The sequence below is a fragment of the Cyanistes caeruleus genome, chromosome 2 (assembly GCF_971803275.1).
Source record: "Cyanistes caeruleus chromosome 2, bCyaCae1.hap1.1, whole genome shotgun sequence".
Taxonomy (NCBI): Eukaryota; Metazoa; Chordata; class Aves; order Passeriformes; family Paridae; genus Cyanistes; species Cyanistes caeruleus.
In genome coordinates, this window is record NC_141702.1 from 20,411,180 (window position 1) to 20,433,671 (window position 22,492).

General features: G+C 38.4%; 1 protein-coding gene across 17 annotated transcripts in view; it reads left to right on the forward strand.

Annotated features, from left to right (window-relative positions):
- Positions 1-22,492, forward strand: part of DLGAP2 (DLG associated protein 2) — a 443,370-nt gene that overhangs the window by 10,759 nt on the left and 410,119 nt on the right. The gene's annotated exons all lie outside the window — the stretch shown is intronic.

Consider the following 22,492-nt stretch of genomic DNA (forward strand, 5'->3'; position numbering starts at 1 on the left):
GCTGAACCTGGGCCTTCATTTAGTTTCTTGATGCAGTAAAAAAGGCTGGCTGAAACCTCCTATTCCCAGTTGTGGTTTGGTCACTGTGGATATTGCAGGCTTTCTCTTACACAATGGCAGTTTATTTGCTTTACCTGTGCTTGATTCCATGGCATTTGAGTGTGTTGGGGGGTGAGGAGAACAGAGCATCCTCATTTTTGACAGGAGGCAGCATTTTGATAGCTCTGGCTTACACTTGGGACTAAATGCAGCTGGGCTCTCTTCAGTGCCCAGCACCACTCCAAGATGCCTGCAGAGACCTGGCTGTGTCCAGGTCAGGGGCACCCAGCACTGCCCAGGGAGCACCAACTCCCCAAGGGGTCCCTTCCCTGCCACTGGTGGAGAGCTCAGGGCCATGTGAGGGACTATAGATAGTCACACTTCTGCCCTTCAGCCCTTGCTCCAGAAGGGTCCCATGTAATCCATGTGCTCTATCTGCCAACAAATACAGATACAAATCTGCTCACCTCAGGTATCTCAAACTTTCCATAATAATACCAAATAATACCTGTTTGCAAATAGCTAAATCCTGCCCAAAACCTGTGTTGCCACTGCACTAAGGGGAGCTCTTGAAGAGGCAGTACATGGCTGTAACCACTGACTTGGATGAAAAATCTTCAGTGGTAAGGTAAATTTAAAACTAATGGATCCTAAAGATTTAAATGCATTTGTGTTTTTTATTTTATATAATAAATGAGCACATATAAAGTGCTCCTCAGATATGCTTGGAGAGCACTGTGCTCGCTATGTACAAATTTCAGCTGTCGGTTGCTTAGACTTAAGCTTATTTGTATTTAGATTTCACAAATTAGCCTACTTCCCAGGGAAAATCAGCCACTGAAATATCTGAAATGTTTTAATTCAGCCATTTGAGTTATGGGTGAACAAGGAAGATTTTGCCTCTGAACTCACATCCAGTTTTTAGGTGCCAGCTGTCAAAGGCATCCCTAAGCATACACCTGGCTGGTGAGCAGGGTTTTGGGTTTTAGCATTGTATTTGGGCTGTGTCATACTTCAGTTGTTTTCACTGTGGCCTTCCACAGAAAAGGTGACTTGTATATATTAACTCTCTGAGCAAAATTTTGATGAGCATGGGCATTTTCAAGTCATAAACATCAAAAACTGCCTACAAGAAAAGCTGTATTTTTAGCTTCTCTATGTTGTTTATGAACAAAGAATCCATGTTCCTATTTTTTCTTCTAATGTGAAAGAAGCATTTTCTTACTGTTGCTTCTGTCAGAAGAGTAGGCAAATACCTCAAAACATTGAGCTGGGATATGTGCTGATGGCTGAAGAGGGAGCATCACCAAGTTATTCTCCCCAAACTGTGCAGTGCCCTTTGTTTAACAGCCTCCCCTTCCAGTGATGACCACTGATGATGTGCCGGCTACCTGAGACCAGAACAGCAGTGCTTGAAGTGCCACAGTGGCTCTTGCCCTGCCACTGCACTGTTGATGAATGTGCCATCTCTGGGGTTTGTGGCCAAGTGTAAATTTACTTCAAGTGGGGCAGCCCCTTTTTCCATGGTGCCAGTGAGTTTTCTGCCTCTGAACTTTCTGCAAGCTGTCCCAGTCACTGGCATGGTGGGAATTACTGGAGTACTTTGGGCCATTCCTCTGCTGACATCAGAGGAATCTGAAGGAGGGGTCTGGGATAGAAGTGGCACCTGAAGATCTCTGCCTTCTCCATCGAAGATGATGCCTTCAGGTCATACTGAAGCTGGGCAGCATATTGCATTTTGCTGCCAAATCACAATTACCAGCTCCAAAGCTTGCCCTGCCACTGGAACACTGACTTCTCTTCTGGGTGCAGTGTTTGGGAAGAGCGCAGTCAGCAATCCTCTCTGCTGATCTCCAGTAACGACTGAGAAGGGGGACAGATTTAGTGTTTATCCTGTACAGGGCTGCATGTGCTTTTCCATAATTTTTAGAAATTTCCTTTGAAAGAGCTGACGATGCGTGATCTATTTTAAATAGTGCTTCAGAAGATGAAATTATTTTTGGTCTAAGTGAAATCAATAAGCAGTTTTAAATATAAGATATGGTTTAAATAAGCAAAAAAATATCCAGTGACCCTCAGTATTTACTGTATGTCTTAGACCTGCTATGACAGCCTTTATTAGCTAATTAATAGCTCCATTCTGTAGAACAGCTTATGGAAACCACCAAAACCTCACTCTGAAGTCTTTCAAAACTTCACTCTGAAGCCTTTTGAAGGCATGAGTAGTAACAAGTGCAGGTGTGGTGCTTCCTCCTTTATTTCAGGCTTCCCTTTTTCCTAGGATACCTTTTCCTCAAAGTCCTGGACTTTGTTCTCCCTGGCTTCCTTTTGTGCATCAGGAAGTTTTCCAAATCCTGGGCTATCCCTCCCTAAGTCAGGTGCTGGTAGAATCCCAGTTTGCATCTTCCTTGCCTGCACTGTTGCAAACTTCCCCGTCCTAGCACTCATACATGGTTGAGCTCTGCACATACTGGGCTGTATAGAGCAGTGCTCCTGCCTTGATTATGGAGATCACCATTCTGCCCTGCTCTCACAGTCAAAGGTCTCAGGGTAGAGTTTCCCAAACAGGGAAACATTTTTAAGTCCTTTATAAAAATTAATGTAGCTCTCCCATGCTAGCTTTTCCCCCCTAATGCTCACTTTTTACTGTCTCCTTGCCTACTGCTACAATTGTGATGTTGGTACTTTCATTTGTTATGTTGAATGTTTTCTGAAATAAATAAGAACTTTGCTTTATTTGTGGATAATGCTGGTCCCTTATGTACAGTACTGGGAAATGTTGCCTAGCAAATCCTGTGACTCTTGATGAAATATGTTAGTTTCTTCTCATAATTTACATCTATTATTTCTCACAGTATTAGATGTACATGCTTTCATGATGCTGACTTTAAAGGAAAGTGAAATGGTGGTCAAGCAGACTTTTGGATTCAGTTCTTTCCTTGAGGCTTTGTTTCTGGGTATGAGGTTAATCTTATTAAATGCACATCTTGTAGCTGCTCCATTGGGACAGTAACTGGTGGTTATTGGAACTTCTTGGTTCTCTTGGTGTGGAGAGTGGGGTGGGATGGGCAGGCCTAAGGGGAGATGTAGCCTTGCCCTAAGGCAGGTTAGCTGCATCTCACCTGGGAAGTGCTGCTTGTGTCAACACCTGAACTTGGGATGACTGGCTCAGAGGCAGGTTCCTATCATAAAGGACATATGTATATATATATATATAAGTGAGTTTTGTCAGGGAGATCTACAGCTAGTCTTTTTTTTCATACATTTAGTGAGAATTTTGCCATACTATTAAACAGGTCTTGAAAGAATGAATCTCTAGATTGTAGTTTCTCACTGTTACTAAAGATGCTTTAAAAATAAGTAACTGTGCATAAATACATCAGAAATAATTGACTTCTCATTAATATGAGGTTCCAGTCAAAATAACTGTTCTCATGCCCTGAATTCTGCAGAAAGTTAAAATTTGTGTCCTAACACTGCATGAACTTTTGAGTTGTATGCCCTGTCTCAGGCACCTTTTTTTTTCTTTTTTTTTTTTTTTTTTTTTTTTTTATCTGCATAACAGAAGTCTGATTTAGTGTAGTTCCACACAGGAGCAGGGCTGGGGTAGCTGCCTTCTCTTTTTCTTGTTCTCTCTCTCTCTCTCTGTCTCTCCCTCTCTCCCTCTCTCCCATCTTACCAGTAACTAAATTTTTGTCAGATCTCCTGAGATGCTTGCTGATTCTATTCCTTGCTCAGCAACAGGAGGTTAAGACATAGAAAAAGGCTGTTTTGGAGTCTATTTGAAACATGCCAATAATAGCAATTGTTGGTAATGAATCTATTCCTTCTGAGTACATGACATGCTCCTTCCCTCTTGTGATAGAAGCTTTAAATGTTAGTAGCCAGGAAGTGCCAGCATTTTGATTGCTGCCTGTAGTTAAATACATAAAAATATCAGAGGCATAAAATATTTTGGCATAAAAAAAGCAAATGGGTTGAGAGATAGGGAATATAAGGCAGAGGCAGAAGAATCTGCTTGGAATACTTGATACTGCCTTTCCTCCAAGTATTGCTAAGAGAAGTTTAGCAGCCACATAAGAAATTTGTTTGTGTTCCCTCATCAGCTGTGTTTGAACTGGGGAGTTTGATCTCTAAGCTGGTTCTTGTAACAAGATTTTTCATGTCTAGATAGTCCTGGTGCTGGTTTTGAAATGCTAAAAAGCGGAAAGTTCTAGTGACCTGGAAATGCTTGCTCCATTCATGGTGTTCTTGGAATGGATGTGTCCTGCATTTTCTTGGCTGATCTACTGTCAGTTTTTGAAGGGTCAGCTCTGTTCTGTGCTGCTTTTAACTTATCCCAGAGTTAAAATAATACAACAAATAAAAAGTAACAAATAATTTTTTTTCAAAGAACCATTCTGGTGCACTTTATTCCAGCTGAACTTTTTTTGGCATTTTTATGAATTGAATCTACTGCTGACTGTGTTAGAATGTTAAACAGAAAATTGTCATTGAAACTGGATGTTTAGTCAAAAGTTATACTTCCATAACTCTGATATCATAAAAGGAATAAATTGTCAGTATACATAATGCACATCATTATACACATACCCATTCTCTTTTTTCAGTAGCAGACATACTAGAAAAATTTCAGTGTTCAAAAAAAGAATTTTCATTAAATGAAACTGTTATTGTTGGGATTTAAAAACTTGTAAAGCTCTGTTTTACCATGCTGCATACACAGCTGTTTTTAGAAGCAGTCACGGAGTTTCTTTCAAACTGAGTCAATGTTAGATTTCAACTGAGAAAGCTGGTAATGATTCAGGGTAAGATTTCAATTTCTTTATATGTAAGAGCAAAAAAATATACATAACATTCTAAAATTGAATACTTGTAATACCTAAAATGTCTTAATAGATATTGGCATTTCTTCATATGAAACTTTTGTAAGTCATCCTAATCCTAGTGAGTTCAGCATCTTAAATAGGCACATGTTCATGCATTAAAGCAACAGCCCTTCTGTTGCCCTGTAAGCATGAAATCAAATAGGTTTTTTGTGGTTCATTATTTCAAAGACTTCACAATGGATCCCTAAATACTTTTATTATTAGAAATTCAGCATTTTTTGTTCCTCCAAAAAGCCTGTATGCTTTGTGTTTGAGTCACATTTGAGTCACTTTTGTGTCCAACTGACTTTTAAACTGTTTTCTGTTGCTTTTGATTATTGAATAGTTAGCTTACTCTAGCTCTGCAGGACACTGAGGAAAAAGAAGATAACTGTTCATTACAGATATGGCTATTCTCCCTCCAGTTCTCATCAACACTCTTGTTATCAGTTGTGTTTTAATATTGTTTAGACATGTTATACATTTACAATTTTCTATCCATAAAATAAGACAAATAATTAGTTAATAAATTACCTAAACATAGATGTGGTGCACATCTATCATAATCATATCAATATCTAAATCATATTTAAGCATAAATAAAAATTTGTAGGGAAAGTGACTGTAAACTTCTTTTCTTCTGTGCAATGGTAGCCTGTGTGCACTGTCATCATTCAGGCAGCATATTCTTTCATTAAAATGTTTCACTGCATTTTTATGAAGTTCATGTGCAATGTGTATTCCTGTTTTCAATCAAGCTATAAAACACCAGTGCCAGCTGGTGTTGTGAGCACCATTCATTGCTTCCATCAGACTTCACTGCTCTGCAAGCTTAAAGGACTACTTTTTAAAATTACATTCTTTATGACCTATTCTCTATTAGACCTATTGGTCTAATCAGCTCTACAATCTAGCTACAGATTCCTAGGGTGGCATTTAGGTCAGAATCTGCAGATGATACTCAGTTTGGAATTAAGATACATGAATGTAGTTTTCTGCCTCAATCAGATATCTGATGCCTTTTCAAAAACCTTAAGTTATTCCATGTCACTCTCAGCTACTGCACAAAAATACTCCAATCCTTCTTAGGTCCTGTGTGATATCTCCCAACATCAGCAGAGCTCTGAGTCAATAGGCAGCCCCAGAAGTTGGGGGAAGGCATAATAACAACAGCAACAATAATAATAATAAACACAGTCACCTGTATTTATATACTGACTCAATTCCTCTATGCCTAAGATCCCACTATAGGGCATGAAGATTAATCAGTACAGTGACAGAAACTGGGAAATTCAGCTGAACAGCCTCTGTGTGTGGTATTTCAGATGCTTGAGGTTATCTGAGACACCTGTGGGGGGTAGAATGTGTGTTGTGGGATGTAAAGAGGGTGTATGTTCTTCAGAAGAATGCCTGCAGGTCGAGCATTGCATCTGAGCACAAGCAGTGACACCAGGCACTGGTATGCAAGCAGCTGAATTGAGCCTCAGAGTATTATTAGAGGCATCACTGACTGTATGAGAGGCATAGGCACTTTGGGAACTGTAGTCACCAGTATTTGTGTGTCATGGTTCTGTGAGCTGAATTCTGCCTTGTTGAGGATCTGGATATTAATTCAGCATAATTTTGCTGCTTGGTTCTTTGCATGTGGTACCTCAATACTTCATTGTCACGTATGTACAAGAAATTACTAGTCCATAAAATAAAGAGACCTCTTCCCATAAACTAACATTTTCTGCTCTTTGGCCTCTAAGTCTTGTTCAAGACTTTGACTTGAAATCCAAACAATATCGTTTGCTACACCTTCTGTGCTTAATGAAACCTTTGAATGGTCATCATTTTCATGAACCAACATCTGTGTACCTAGGACTAAGACTGGCAGGTCATGTCTACAAGCCTTTTATTAAGTCCTTTATTGATCTTCTATTATCAAAACATCACTGCAGTATTCTGAAATGCAAATGCTTGAAGTGTGGGAATCTGAAGTGTGCAGCTATCTTCCTACCAGACCACATCCATGCAGTCTGAACAGAAGCTGGGGCTGAAGTCAAGCTATGTAATAATCACAATAAGACCTCACAATCCTGGGTCATCAGAAGCTTTAAATATGTTTTGCAAGTATTAACATCACAAAAGAATGAAGTGCATATTGTTAGTTTTGTGCCCATGCCTGTGAGGGTAAGTATGGAGTAAAAAGAAGCTATGAACTCCTCCTGAAATCTTGGGTATATCATTCAGATTGTCAACTCCTGTCTTAGGTGGATAGTAGTGCTTCTGTATTCAGTGGGGAGCTGGGAAGCAGTGCTAGCTGGGGAGGGTTTTGGTATCTGAAATGGCAAGTGTAGGGGTGTTTTTACAGCTAAAAATAATGTGAATAGGGATTTGGTGTACAATTCATATTGGCATTTATCAAAATGTGTGGAATTCATACAGTTGCAGATGTCTCCATCTGAGCTTGTTGCCCTTGCACTTCTTTACAGTCAGTGGAGGTCTAGTCAGTGTAAAGTGTAACTAATCTCATTCTAAAGTAGGTGTCTGAATAGATAAGACTGACTGCAAAGGGTGCATGGAGGTGACTAGTTCAGATGTAGGAGAACTGAATCTCATCCTACCTGTTCCGTGGGCAAAACTGCTATGATTTTGCCTTTAAAAATATACATTCAACTTTACTGAGCCACAGTTAGCATACCAGATGTAGAAGTGTTTCAGAATAAGTCTGTTTTAAACATTTACCGCAGATTGTCATACCAGCATTTTCATTTCATTATAAATACCAGATAATTATTTATCATCTTACACAAACACAAGGGCAACACCCATTATGTCTGTGTGGGTCATCTGGAGCAACAAGCAAGGCAATGAATAAGGTTTCACAGTGCAGGACTGAGGAAATTTTCCAGGGCTTCTATTTCTAGGACTTCTACATTCTTCCTTAATGTGATCTCTTGGAACCTTGTTCAGATTTCCACAGATCTAATGCAATACTTGGTAACCATATGTAACCATCCCTATCTCCAGCTGGTGCTTAAGGAAGGTGGGGTCTTCTATAGCTTTTGTGTCTGACCTGCCACTGGTGCAGAAGGTACCTGCACACCCAAGTATCTCAGAATGGCACTGGACATTGTATATGGATATCTTAGTCAAGGTTCATTTATTTGTCACCTTTTTACTTGGATCTCTTTCAGTTACCCTCATCTAATAGAAAATCATGTTACAGACAGAAATTTGCCGCATTGGGACTTTCAGAGCAGGCATAGATCATCCACACTGGAACTGCACAGTTACTGACCTGAGTTCTCATTCTCACCCTAATTATATATAGTTTTCTTCTGCCATGTTTCTTTCACGTGGCTGATTTTCCTACTGGGAAAATATATTAATCTTCTATAATAGAATATTTATTCTACAGCAATAACTGGATATTGGCACTCACAAATTAATCCAAGAATTATCTTAGTTGATTTTGACAACTTTCAAAAGACTTGGAAATAGCTTCATATTGGAAAAAAGCAGATCTATATGAGATCCTATAAGCAATGGTAATTCTCTGCCAGCTTTTACTGGTAAGGAAAGTCTCAGTAATCAGCAATGCAGCAAAAATCACCCACTTGCAAGCAAACAGATAAAACCGATACTCCAAGCCCCCTAAAAAAAAACCAACAACAACTTAAAGCACTAAGACAATCTATATTATTTTAGTAAATATGTATGGGACCTGCATGATTGTTACTGAAGTGAATAGGTAGTTTGATGCTTTATTTCTTACAGATTTTTTTAAAACAATGCTATTCACTTGCTAATCACACAATTTACTAGGAAAATCTTTGAAATTCCATTCTGTACTCAATGCTAGATTATTTAATTATGAAGAAGAAACAATATGTTGCTAATTCAAATTAAAATCAATGAATATTTAAGCCCTAAGCTATAAGTTGGGCACTGTGGGCTAGCCATAGCAGTTACAAAAGAGTATTAAGGGGTTCATGTGGTGTTTTTCCTAAGGAATAAATATTTTAAGTCAGTGTGTCCAGTCAGGCCACAAATCTCAGATGTCCTGAAACCTGCTCAAGTGCTACAAGGCACGTTTTTAATATCTTAATTTTAAAATCAATCGTAAAAATTTAATGCCTAAATTTAGGAAAGTTAAATTTTAAGCTATGTTATTTGGGAAGGGTGAGTTCATTAGTTTCAATCTGGATTTAGTACTGACTTGACTGCCCTTACTCTTGCTAGTGAAAATGCTGCGCAAGAAGAAAGGCCAGGAGTGCTAGCAATCTGTCAGTCAGGAACTCTGCAGGAAAGTGAAATTATAAATGGTGGGAGTTACAGAAATAATGCGAGTCATGCTAAGAAACTGTGTGTATCTAAGAGGAGCAATGGACAAGAGTGTATTTGCTCTACCTGTACCTACAGCACAGCAGCCTCATATTCACCATCCCCAACAGGAGCAAGTGTAAACAGCATAACTAAATAAAGGGGTGGGAAAGCAAACTGTAGGGGAATATATCTCCTCTCATCCAAAAGCTGTGAAGCTGCATGAGGGTGATGCTCTGCACAATCTAATAAGTCCTTGTTGGGTCTGTGAACAAATGTGCAGTTTTTAATTATTTTTCTTGCTCCATTTGCTGATGAGCATAAGAGCTTGGCCAGGACGTATCTTGGAAAAGGTAACTCATCATGCATATTCAGAACTGACAGGACTGGCATTTAAGAGATAACTACAGGAAATTAATTCATGTTTCAAACTGAGCAAGCAGAAAGGAACCTTTCTGTTACATTTAGCACCACTCTGAAATATATTGTAAAACTTCAGTGTCCGTAACATCACCGAGGCTTATAAAAACTTCATATACAAATGCCTTTTTTTGATTAACCAATTGTCCCAATTCAGGCACTTTGATTTTTGCAGGGGAAGATTTTTTTGTCTTATATTTGTGAAGAAGCTTTTACTTGGTAAAGGGATAAACACACTGGAATGATGGTAAATTATATATAGAAAAGATGCAAGTAAATAACTAAACAGGGGGTAAGCTGAGTTGTCTGTTGTGTGCAATCTGTAGCAGTTCAGTAGTTTCTCATGCCATTAGCGTGGTAACATAATGCTGTGATGGTAGTACTCAAAAATACAAATAGGAGTTGTGTTCAAAGCCACAATCCTGATATTAATTTCAATGTGAGTCTTATTATAGTCCATATATGAATGTGGTTTGTTATTTCATCTATTCAAATCTGTCAGACAATGCTGTTTCTCTTCCAAAAACATCTTTAGATCAGTCTTATTAAATGTTTTAGTTGCCTTTATGTAATTGCTTTTGAATCAAGGCATTCCTGTCCTAAACAGAGAATGAAAAATAGCCTAGCAGTGAAATCTTTTCACTTGCCACTCAGATTTTCTCTCTAAATTTACATTAGTATAATAAGAATATAAAATGCATATTTTTTAATCCAGAATGGATAAGAATGTGGTAAAAAAATAATTAGAAGTGTGAATAACTATTGTAAAAATCACAAGTTGACAAAAGAACCTACATTACATGAAAGATAGAGAAGCAGTTCAAAAAATGATCAGATTATTAAAAGAGCTTTATGCAGCATTAAGCTTCATCAAATGAGATCTTCCACTCTACAAAACCTTTCATTGTGGCTTGTGGCTCTATTCCTCTTTTTGCTCTTTTCCTTTTTTGCTTGTTTTACTTTATCATACTCTAGTCACGTTCTTAATAATCCATTTGTATTTCCCTGCTCTCATGTCCACTCCCTTGCTTCTCAACCCTCAGGGCTGAATCGTGCCTCTGCTTCTGGGAACTTCCCTGTGAGCAGTGCTTCTCAAAGAGCCCATGTATACTTCCAGAATCCTGACTGCTAGAAACACAGCTCACTCCAGGCCTAGTATTTCACTTGTCTGTGACCACTCAGCTTTAAAAGAGTGAGAAGTTGACTTGAGAAGGGAATGAGAAGCCAGGAAAGTGGTGGACATGGCTGCTTTCAGAAAGGCTCATTCTACTGGCCTAGGCTTTAAACATGCAAGTAATTTCATTCATATAACACTTCTATTATTTCTGTGTGTTAGCTGATCAAAAAGAATTACTTTCCTGAACATAACATAGAAAACTGAGCTCTTAGCAGCTATTTCACAGAGTGATCAGATGCAACTTCTAGTCAGGAGGATCTGAAACCATTGACTGCTAAAAGCTGGGAGTGTGCATCAAGAGAAGGGGCATTCAGTCTCTTGACTTTTCTAAAATGTCTCCTACTGACCATGGGTGAAAGCAGGGCACTACTGTTATATGTTACATGGGCTGTGGGTCTGAGGTGTAACTATTCTTGGCTTAATCTCCTAAGGATGCTCACATTTGACCAAATCTTGAGTTTGTAAAATTCTTTATATTTTCATTAGAGAAATGAAAACACATAATTTGAGTTTCTGTAGTACTGTCTTGGATTTCTTTGAAAGTATAAATTATGTATAGGGGCTTACAGAATTTAATTCTAGTCTTTAGGAATGACTTATGTAAAAGAGTATCAGCTTCCCAGTCAGTAGCTTTGAAAACTGCTCATCAGCAAGGCAGGTAAATTATCAAAACTACTTTAATTAATGTATCCCATGTAAGCCTTTGGCTAGCAGACTTTAGCTGTCTAAATATGTGATTACATATTGCTATCCTTTTACAGATTAAAAGGTTTTCTCTGCTTTCAACTTTTCAGGTGGTTTTGTTGGAGCATAGATTTGATTTCCCTGTTAAATTTTAGAAATAATGTTTTTTTCTTCCCCCTGAGAAACACTGAGAAGTTTTTTGTTTGTAGTTTCAATCCCCTCATACTTTGCACTAAGGACCTGGCGAATCTCTCCTGAACAATTCTGGATGGATCATAGATGTTGGATGTGCTCGTGTTGTTTCATTTTTCTTGTTTTCTGAAGTAATTTAATGTCTTCTTGTGTGTATGTGAAGCTAGAAGTATGGCTCCTATTACTCTTAGCAACACTGGAGTTTCCTTATTCATTAACATGACTTTATGTACAAGGTGGTGATTTTTTTTTTGCACTGAATGCCTGAAATGGGAGTTCTTCTGGTCATCAGTCAGTCACTGTGTAATTTAAGTTTGTATCCTAATGCATATTCAGAAGTGCCAAATAAAGACATTCCATGTTTCCTGACTTCCAACTGCCTGACTTGACAACATCAATTATTTTATTTTCATTTACATTTTAGAACCTTCTTAGATTTAAAAATGGTTGTATTTTTAAGAAACTTTGCATAAGTAGCACACTTATTAGCTGCCATATGCCTCTGTCACTTATACTTAAGAATGGCATTTATCCAACCAGTCTAGTTAGACCAGTCATAAGGAGAAGATGGTTAATAATTGTGAATGGTGGAAAAGACCTTCAGCAGTAGCTGTACACAGATACTTGAGTGACTTTGAGAGACAGTGTACCTGTGTGACATAGTTTTGCTGTATTTCTCTTATCCTTATTTATTCCTACTGCAGTAGTGCGTAAGTGCATATGGCAAAAGGTCCTGGCTGCTTTTGTTTCTCACAATCTGTGTAACACTGTCTAAAATAAAATCAGTCAGAGAAGCCTGGTGTCTTGTCTGAGGTCACAGAACAAGTGTCTCCTCCATGAGACACTGCCATGCCAGATAGGCTGTGCAGCTCTGCTCCGGCACACGGCCTGGGGAGCGGGCAGGAGTCAGAGCACCTGCAGGAGAAGCTGGAAGGGCTCCTCTGCTTCCCAGAGCCACACAGCTGCCTTGTGGCCACAGGGGCAGCTGTGTGACTGCTGTGGTGACATGCTGGAACAGACCTGCTCAATGAACAAGAATGTAATGAAAAATTACTCTTAGGAATAAAGCATTTAGGACTTAAAGGGATCGCTTGGATCAGTGAGATAATGCAATCATATATCTCATTGGACTGATTTAAGTCCCAGTTCTATTTATTGTCAGTTATTTTTATTTTGTGTTGTTATTTCGTATTTTGGAAAGCTTTCTACATCTTTGCATCTCCAAGGGTTTAAAGCAAACTAAATTTACTTTTTACTATATCAGACAGCACTCCTCTTCCTCACCTAGCTCAATATTCTCAGGATGTTTAAGGTCTTTTTCTAGGAGACAAATATTCAATTCTTACTGTGCACAGATTTAGTGCTTTAACTTAATTTGTCTTTTCCACATCACTGATCAAGATAAAAGACTATTAGCTCTTTTCCCTATTCTTACAAGAATATCACTCTTAACTTGAGAAGTGTTTTCTGGAACTGAGAATTGTTCTGCATAAAATATCTATGTTATCAAGTTGTTTCTAGCCAATATTAGTTCTAAAGCAATGTATACAGAGTAGAAAAAAAATACTGAAAAGTGTTACCAGGCTGACAACAGTGCCCTGTGCTGTCTGATACATGGATAAGAAATACTGTCATTCAGTGATCTTCTCCAAATATAACTGGATTTTTTTCAGGACAAGGCAAAAAGTACCTCCATGATTTGTATATCTGTTAAAGTTTGAATTCTGCAGAAAATTGTAAAGAGAACATTTCAAAGAAAATGGCATGCATTTTATATTGGAAATTAATACATAATGCAGTAAGGATTGTTGCTTTTTTTCTTTCTAGCATATCTCAGAAGCCACAGAAAGAAAGCATTCCATTTAGCTAATACTTCTATTTGTGAAATTTCCCCATTAAAGAGGTAAATTGAGTTACTTCTCATGGTTAAAGTTAGTGGCTTGAAACACTGCAGTGGAGCAGGTGTAGTGACCTCTTGTGCTCATGGTATGAGACATGGTCTAAGAACAAGACAACACTGTGGGATATAGAGACCGTCACTGATTTCAGGCTAAAAGTGCTACTGCAAGTATCTGATTGATTCCTTGATTCCTGAATGTCGCTGGTGAGGAACCAATACTCCTCTCAACTGCCTATTGTTGCTCATGGAAGCTTAAAAGGAAGATGTCTACAGTTGTGGCTGACAGAGCAAAATAAGGTGTTTTCCAGGAGGAGCTTCCTACCCTGAAATTTCATTCAAGAATCCCTGCCTCAAATCATCAACTTTTTGAAAGAAAAAAGCAGTTACTATTCTACAGACAGAAAAGGAATACAAGTAAAGACAAAACAGGGGTAAATAAAGAAGGGAAATAAAAGAGATGTTTTGCTTTCTCTAACAAAAGAAATTAAGATAATAGCAATGAAGGAGTCATGCAGAGAAGACAATACTGTTATGAGCAGAATAGTCAGATGAATTTCCAAGCTCTGTGTGGCCTGTGCTGATTAGGCAGGTTTAATAACTGACCAGTCGGCACTTTTTCATCACCTGTTCTACATTCTCCTCTCAATGTATAAACTACCATACAGGCAATGCAACAAGTAAAGCTGTGTTCCTCTCACCTTTTCTATATGTTGCACACATTAAACTGTGCCAGAGGAAGCTCATGAATATAACATTTTCCACTGCTTTTAGCTTATTCTTGCACTGCAGCCTAAGAGGAGTTTTACAGTACGCTTGGAAGGTTAACAAACCTGAGCTTTCACGAACCCTGAGGGTACTCCCAAACTCAGCCCCCATCACAAAAAAATCCTTCTCACAGCATAAAAACACAATTGAGCATCCCTGCAGATCTTGACTGTAGTAGGATTTCACAGGGACAGAAGCAATTTCTCAAGTAATATGGTCTCAAATCACACAAGGCATTGGAGATTGCAGCTAGCATTTGGCTCCCACCTAGAAATCTACTGTATTTTCATTATGGTATAGAAGAGATTCAGGTGCTTATCTTCATTTTTGAAGTTTTGGAATTAGGGCACAGGGCTCTTGCTATAAACTCTGAAATGTGCCTATCTGCTTGTAACAAGCTGTGCTTGTGTAAGATGTTTTTCCAGTGGGGAAGCAGAAAAGCAGGGTATTGGGATAGCAGAAAACATGGCCAGGTATTTATCAGCCTTTTCATCCTGAGCTGCCATGTCAAGCAATGATTTATAGTCTCTCCTGTGCCTCTCCTGTTTTATCCTGCTGCTTTAGCTGTTGATCTTGGAGGAGGACAGATGCTGAACTTTTTCTCCTACAGGGCTGTTTGGTCAGACCAGGAGGTCTCAGTTGAAGGCAATATCCTCAGCTTGGTGACCAAGACACTGAAAATGAATTTTCTGCTGAACCTGAAGCCTCAAGTGTACCATACTTTGGATGCAGCCTAAGGCTTTCTGAGGCCAGTGGACAGTCTTCCACTGATCAAATCCACCTCGGGATTTGGCCCAGACCCATCAACCTGATCTATCTGAAGATGTCCCTGCTCATTGCAGGGGACTGGCATAGAGGATCTTTCAAGGTCTCTTCCAACCCAAACTGTTCTGTGATTCTATTATGTAGCTATATTTTCATAAGATGATAATTACAGGTTAGGCATTCGCTATTAAATGAAAACCTAATAATCCAAATTATTCTCTGGGATAATTCTGTTGTTTTTTGGTTGAGTTATATCAATAAATTATTTGACCCAATATTTTGCTAATAGAAGGGCTTATGAAATGATAATTATGTTGGTCAAATTAGGGAAAACCAAACAGACTTCAGCTTTGTTTGTATGGTTAATAAATGTAATTATGAATGCTGGAATTGACAGCTAGGCTTAATGTGGAATAGTGAGCTCTGACTAAAACTGTGTAAGTGAAACACTTTGTTGGGAGTACATACTGTACGGAAACTGGAACATGTTTTTGGACAGCATCCCTGGCTTTGCAAATCAGATGCTAAGATTCAGCAAAGATGAGTCTTGAAGGTAAGGAACACTTCAGCAGAAAAAAATCATGATATGGGTGTTAGTCATGGGTTGTATTGCCCTGTGAATGAAGGTCCAGCTGGAATTATTTAAAATTGTTAATATGTTAGTATATGAATGACTCTAATCTGAATAAAATTGCCTGTGTTACAGGGAAAGCTGTGATTGATTTGGCCTTGTATTGCCCAGTTTGGTCAAAGCCAAATCCTGACACCACATCCTAAGACATCCCTGTAGAAGAGGAGATCCCATACAGAAACAGCATTTAACAGCATCTTACATAACCAGAATACATTAAGTTAAGATCAAAGTTCCTGCCCCTTCTAAAGCTCTTTTGTCAACAGTCAGTGGAGAGCATGGCATATAGTGCAGAATATATAGAAACATTACATGGTTATTTAGCAAAATATTTTAAAATAAATCACTATATGCATTTCAAAAGAATTCTCTCAATAGGGCAAAGCATAATTGTCAAGCTGTTGGTGCTTGATTGCAGGTTTACATTGAGATGTTTTTGAAATTACTAGAAATACCAAGAAGGCAGTAATAGCTAACTACATGAAGGTCTAGATAGGAGATCTGAAATGGAATGACAAAAGTGAAAATGTTTACTCTCTTCTTGTTCTTCTGTACTTACAGAAATGGGAACAAGAGAATTTAACCAAAGCAGAAGTGCTGCACTAGATTTTGCCAACCAGCTGAAGATTTTGGTTTGGATTGTGGTTTATACTGATATATGGCTCTGCTGTAAAAATCCCTACAACGCTCACTAGAATTAGTAGTGAAGATGAATTGTGTGACTGCTCTTCCATCCATTAAACAGAGTAACCACATTTCTCCTTACAGATTTTGATATGCCCCTCATACCTAAGCAGTTGTTATATTCACCCACCGAGCCTCCTACTCACTCATAATACACCTTTAGCTCACTGTCAAAAATATCTCTGGAGTTCAGGTGATTTATTTTTGCTCAGAAGGTATTAAGAAACAACTGGGATTCCTTTGTTTTTATTACACAATTTTTGTTAGAAATCAGTGAGGGGGAGAAAGATTAAAATAGTAACCTTTGTCTCTTTTGTGAACAATTTGAAGTTTTACAGCGTCTTTCTCTCATGGCATTATTACAATAATAATAGTAACAATAGTAATAGTTAATTTTGAATTATTTAATTTGAACCTTCATTGAAAAGGCAGTGTACTCCATAACTAACACCCATATTACAATTATTATTATTATTGTTAGTATTATTATTGTTCCTATTGAGAGTATTTCAAGGACTGTATTACCATACCAGAAAAAGGTTGGTTTTGTTTTTTGTTGTTTTATTAACAGATGAAGACAGTCATACTTAGATAATTATATAGACAGAAGAGTAGCAATAAGAAACAGGCTTTTATAGGCCTATGAAGTTTCTGGCCATGAGTCCTTGCTTAAGACTGGTGACACGGTTACGGAATTAATAGTATCTCTGTCCCATTTCTGGTCCCCCTGGAATGAGTCCCTCCAGGTGTCAAGTCTAATGCCTAATCCTGTGTCTAGATGTAAGCTCAGCCTTTAACCTACATTATGACCAGAATTTAGGTGTCATTCCAGCTCTTACTCAAGTTATTAAGCTTTTAATCAAGTTGTCTGTGTTAAGGCTCCAGCTTCTCCATTTTGCTCTAGGTACTATGCAGGCAGCATTTATCCAATGAGACAGATCATTAAAGGAAAGTATTTTAAAGCCTCAGCCAATTTACATGTTTATCTGGTTGTCCACTGTCTTATGCTGCCCTATGCAGATAAGTCAGTGACTTCTTTTTTTGAGGGATCAAGAGAAATAACTTAAAGAAATTAGTTCTTTTTAGTGAACAGTTTAAAACATTTTATGGTATTTCTCAGTGATTTTGCTTTCTCCGCTCTCAGTACCTTCACTGCTTCTTACCTCTGGGCTTGGGTTCCTTTGGAGCTGGTCCAGCCCTGCTCCTTCCTGACAGCTCCTTCCTGATTCCTCTTCTCCAGACCTCTCCCACTTCCTCCACAGTGCCTGTCCCTTCTGAGACCCAGCCTGGGAAACTTCACTTCTCACTGTTATTCCTGGCACAGCTGGGACTGAACTTAGTTCAAATAGTAGTTGTTTATTCAAAAACTTACATTTTGTACCAAATGTCTCTGATCCCAACCAGTTGGCCCAAGAGTGCACTGAGAAGGTGATGACCAAGCAGTCTGCCTGCTACACCCATTTGATATCAAAAGCTTTTGGCTACTGCTTTGTGTCTGTGGGACAATTAACTGGAAATGTTTATTGCTCTCTGACAGTCCAACTTACCAAAGCTATAGTTTGGTCAGGAGTCAACATCCCCCTTGGACTACACGTGCATTTACCACCAATGAGTCTGCTTTCACAGCACAGATTTGACTGTTTGGTTGGGAAAATTCAATATTATTTCATTATTTCAACCATCTGATTCAAAGAAAAGTGATATCTCATTGCTGTACTTTTGAAATAAATTTTGAAAAAAATTTTCAATTTTTTTTTCAATTTTTTTGACTCATAAACACATCAATTTTACAATTTCACTATGGACTGCAGTCCCTTTACTCCATTCCAGGACGGATTGGAGCTATTTTTCGTAAGTTGTTTTAGGCTGTTTCTTAAAGTCAGCAAGAAACTGGTGCAAATGGCATCTTTCAGTTGCCACTTAAGTCACAAGCTAAGGCAGAGGACAAATAGCTTCAACTGATCTAGATGTTATAAGGCAACTTCCCAGCAAAGTGGCACTGCAGTGCAGTGCTTAAAATCCCTTTCAGCAACAATATGAAAGTCTCAGGGGTGCCATTGCATTGCAAAAATGCTGGTGGAAGGATAAAATTCCTTGGTGTTTTTTTCTCTCTTTGTTCCTTGCGGCTCCTGGTAGCTTGTGGAAATTAACAGGCTGGAATTGAGAGTATTGCTCCTTATTCTGTTGATACAGAGAGATTTGTGTCCTTTCTTTCCCATATCTCTTTGAAGAAATAAGAAAGGCATAAAAAACCCACACTGTAGTGGGTTGGCTAGATTCAAATACCAGCCACTGTTGGCCTTTCATTGGTGTACAGCAGCCTTTGCAAGATTGTTTTGGGAGCCCCTCCAACACACAAATTTGCAATCTGCTGATACATATGCCATGGAGTTGAAAGTGTTTTTCTTTTATCAAGAACCTTTCAGAGCATCCTTACGCTTCCTGCACTGATTCAGGCTTTTGTCAGAGTTGCCCCTTACATTTCATCAGTCTTCAGCAGCTGAGATGAGGCATTGCTACTGCTAGATACCAAATTCATTCTACAGATGAGCTTGCTGCATGGGGATGTGAATGATACTTTCATAAGCACAGTGTCAAAAAATTACTGTAAAAAAACCTGTCATTAAATCTAACCCAGACTGAAATGTAAATACAAGGTTATGCTACTACTCAGAAAAGGTTGCTCCTTCTCCCTTTCTCTTATTTTTCTTAGAAGATTTGCATTCATTTTCTTTCCTGAATAAATGGTCCCAGATATGACTTAGCAGTTGTACTGTATCAGTAATATGTAATTAAAGTTTTCCATTGAATCTTGTACATATGAATAAAACAATTCTAACTAAGCCTACAAAGTACTATCAAATACACTAATACTGAACTCTAAACTAAAGAGACATTTTAAAGTTTTGTTCCAGACCTGAGAGGTGCTGAAACAACAAATACATCATCTTCCGTGATGCAAAGGGATGTCTTTCACAATGAAAGAAAATAGTTGCCAAATATATGCTGAACATTTGTGAAATTCAAATAAGCAAGGAAAGCCTAAGGTTGTGCATTTTCTATGTATCTCATCTACAGAAAAGATTGTGTATGAAAAGACTAATTCTATTATTAGAAAGGTAAGATTGCAATGACCTGACATTGTAAAAATACATTGTACTTGCTTTATTATTATTTTCACATTGTTATGGAAGTATCCTCTGCAGTAAATTTGTTGTAAAGAAACATTTTCAGACAAAAAATGGTGGCTGTCCAGCATTCCGGTGTTGCAAGCTCATGGGACCTCAATTGTGAGCAATAAAAATGTGCCTTAAAGTTTCCAAGATGCTTACTAGTTCTTTTTCTAAGTTTTTCATCAATAAATCAATTGAAGTGTAAGATGGTTACTTGAGCAAATGAGAAGGTAATGACTCAGTTTCACTGTATTCCTAAGAAAAAGACTATTTTTTTCAACAATTAGCAGTTTATAGCCAATTTGTTTCTCACATCAGCATACCACTTCTTTCCAGTTTGGATAACCCTTGTAACCTGATACTTCTTTAGCCCTTGGCAGATACATATGCATATGTATCTATGAATGACTGACTATGCACAGACATAGTGCTCTGTAAACAGAATTGGAAAATATCTTCTTCCTTCCCTATGAGCAGTGACAGCCCCTTTCAGCCCCTTTGTTACTGCAAGTTATCAAATGGACAAACAACTTTAGTACATGTAGTGGTTTAGATTTGCCAATTTCGTTTCCCGACCAATGCACCAAATAAATGTCGTGGTTTTAAAGCAGTAACTAAAAATACTAGAGAACTTACTTATTTCTTGCTGTGAGATATGGATTAGAACAAGAGCAAAACAGGCTTAAAACTTAAAAGGAATAAAGAAAGTTTATTAACAGAACTAAAAGAATAAGAAAACCAGAATAACTTCCAGAAAACCTCTTTCTCCCCCACTACCCAACCATTTCTTTGTTCACATGACAACATAGAGACAAAAAACTTGGAACTTAGGTGTTTAAATCAGTCCCAATTCCTGTTAGAGCCTTTTATCAGTCTTTATAGAGAAACAGAAGTCTTCTTCTGCTAATCTATGGAGTTTCTCACAAGAAAACCATTTCTGTTATAGCTTTCTATTTTTCTGATGCCAGCTGCCTGGAAATCTTGTCATCAGAATTCACTCCTCCCATTTCACATCACTCTGAGGTGTGTATGGGTCAAATGAGTCTAGGGATGTCATTTTTTAAGGATGAGTTATTCAAAGGTAAAAGTTCGCTTTATCTGTCTCTGTGAGCTTCCCCGGAAACAGAAGTTTTTTCTTTGCCTCTCAAGCGGCCCCAAATCCTCAACTATTACTTCTTCCCCTCTGTTCCAGCACCTCACTGTATCACAATTACTCCACTTTTTGCTCAAAATCCACACTTTGAACACTACATTCCTCCCAATATACTCTGCCATGAATTAAAGGAGTTTTTTTTCAGAACATTATTGTCCATCTCCATAGCTTTAACAGAGAAATATTTCAGTTTATAAAGCATCTCCTTATTCTCTCTTCCCCATCTAAAACTTAACTCTTTTCTTCACTCTCTTTGATGGTTTTATGATGTCTTCTTCATGTTGATTGTCTCTGTCTCTCTCTCTGTCTCTCTGGGAAAAAGGAGTAATCTGTAAGTCTCATCCAGGTAGTAAAAGAGTTAAAGTCTTGGAAAGCTGCAGATGTTCATGGTGTCAGGTTTCAGTTCAGCAGCAGAAACTGCAAACCAAGCCAGGCCGGCCGGCTCCGTTTCTCCCCCACCCTCTGCGGCCTTGTCCGGCCTGGAGGGGGGAGGAGGCCAAGACAGAGCCTGTTACCTCTTCAGAAGCCTGAGACCAAAGAGAACAAGAGAGCCCTGGCTTTACATCTTAAGGCGGTGTTCACAAGTTGATCTCACTTCTCAATGGTCAGAACTGCTGTCGATTCTTAGAAATGACCAATAATTGGTCACAAGAAAAGCCTCCCATCAGCCTCTTGCAGCTTCAACTTCCTCCCAGCTCTCGAAGCTATCTTAAAAGTAAAGTCACCCCATGACAGTACACAAGGGCAAAAGTACTGTTTTCTGTTTATACTTGTCCTTTCTGACACACATAACCAAAAACACCCAGAAAGACCCTTTGATTTGTAGTTACACTTTTGCTTGAGCCAAAGTCCAAAACAATGCCCAAATTACTCTCTAGTTTGAAAACAAGGCCCCAGAGCCATGTACAAAAATGAGCTTAAAAACATCAGTAATCTTTACATTAAATCTGATGGTGGTAAAACCCCATTTAAAGATGAGATGCTTTGCATTCTCTTTCATCTCCTGTATTTTCAACTTCAAAATTTCTCATGCTTTGTATTTCAAAGAATAGTAAGCAATTAAGTAATGTAGTAGCTTAAAGTAACATAAAAACATCAAATTGGTGGATGTTTTAGTGTTCAGTTCTTAGATGCATTGGTTGTATTTGAGTTACTACATATTCTTTGTCTTCAAAGAAAACTTTAAACAAATGACCCTCTAAATTTACATCTGTATTTTCCTGAATCAGGCAGGGGGTTTAGTATCAAGCGAAGAATATACACAGGACTGAATGTTGTCTCTGATTCATAGGTTTGTACAAAAGCTTTGATATAACAACTCTGTGGAGGCATTTACTGAAATCTTGGCAGGTTGAAGCAATAAGAGAGTTCAGGATGAAGAACTGGCCATGCACATGTCTATGAGAAATCATTCTTTATAATCTTGTTGAATTTTCCTAATTTTTGACACAAATATTAGTAAGTTAAAGCCGAGGTAAAAGTGGCCAGATTCTCTGTTGCAGGAAGGAACTGTGTGCTATTCCGGTAACATAAATTAGCACACTCACTCTAAGGCACCTTTACCAATGAAGCACTGAGAGACTTCAGGGAAACATCTATGAAAGATGTGCACACACCCATCCCCAGCACTGCAGTGCCTCTTTTTTTGGTCCTGTCTCCCAAAAGCAGAGTCTCCAGACCTGAGAAGCCCATAGAAACTTTATACATATACCAGGGGCAAGAGATAGTAT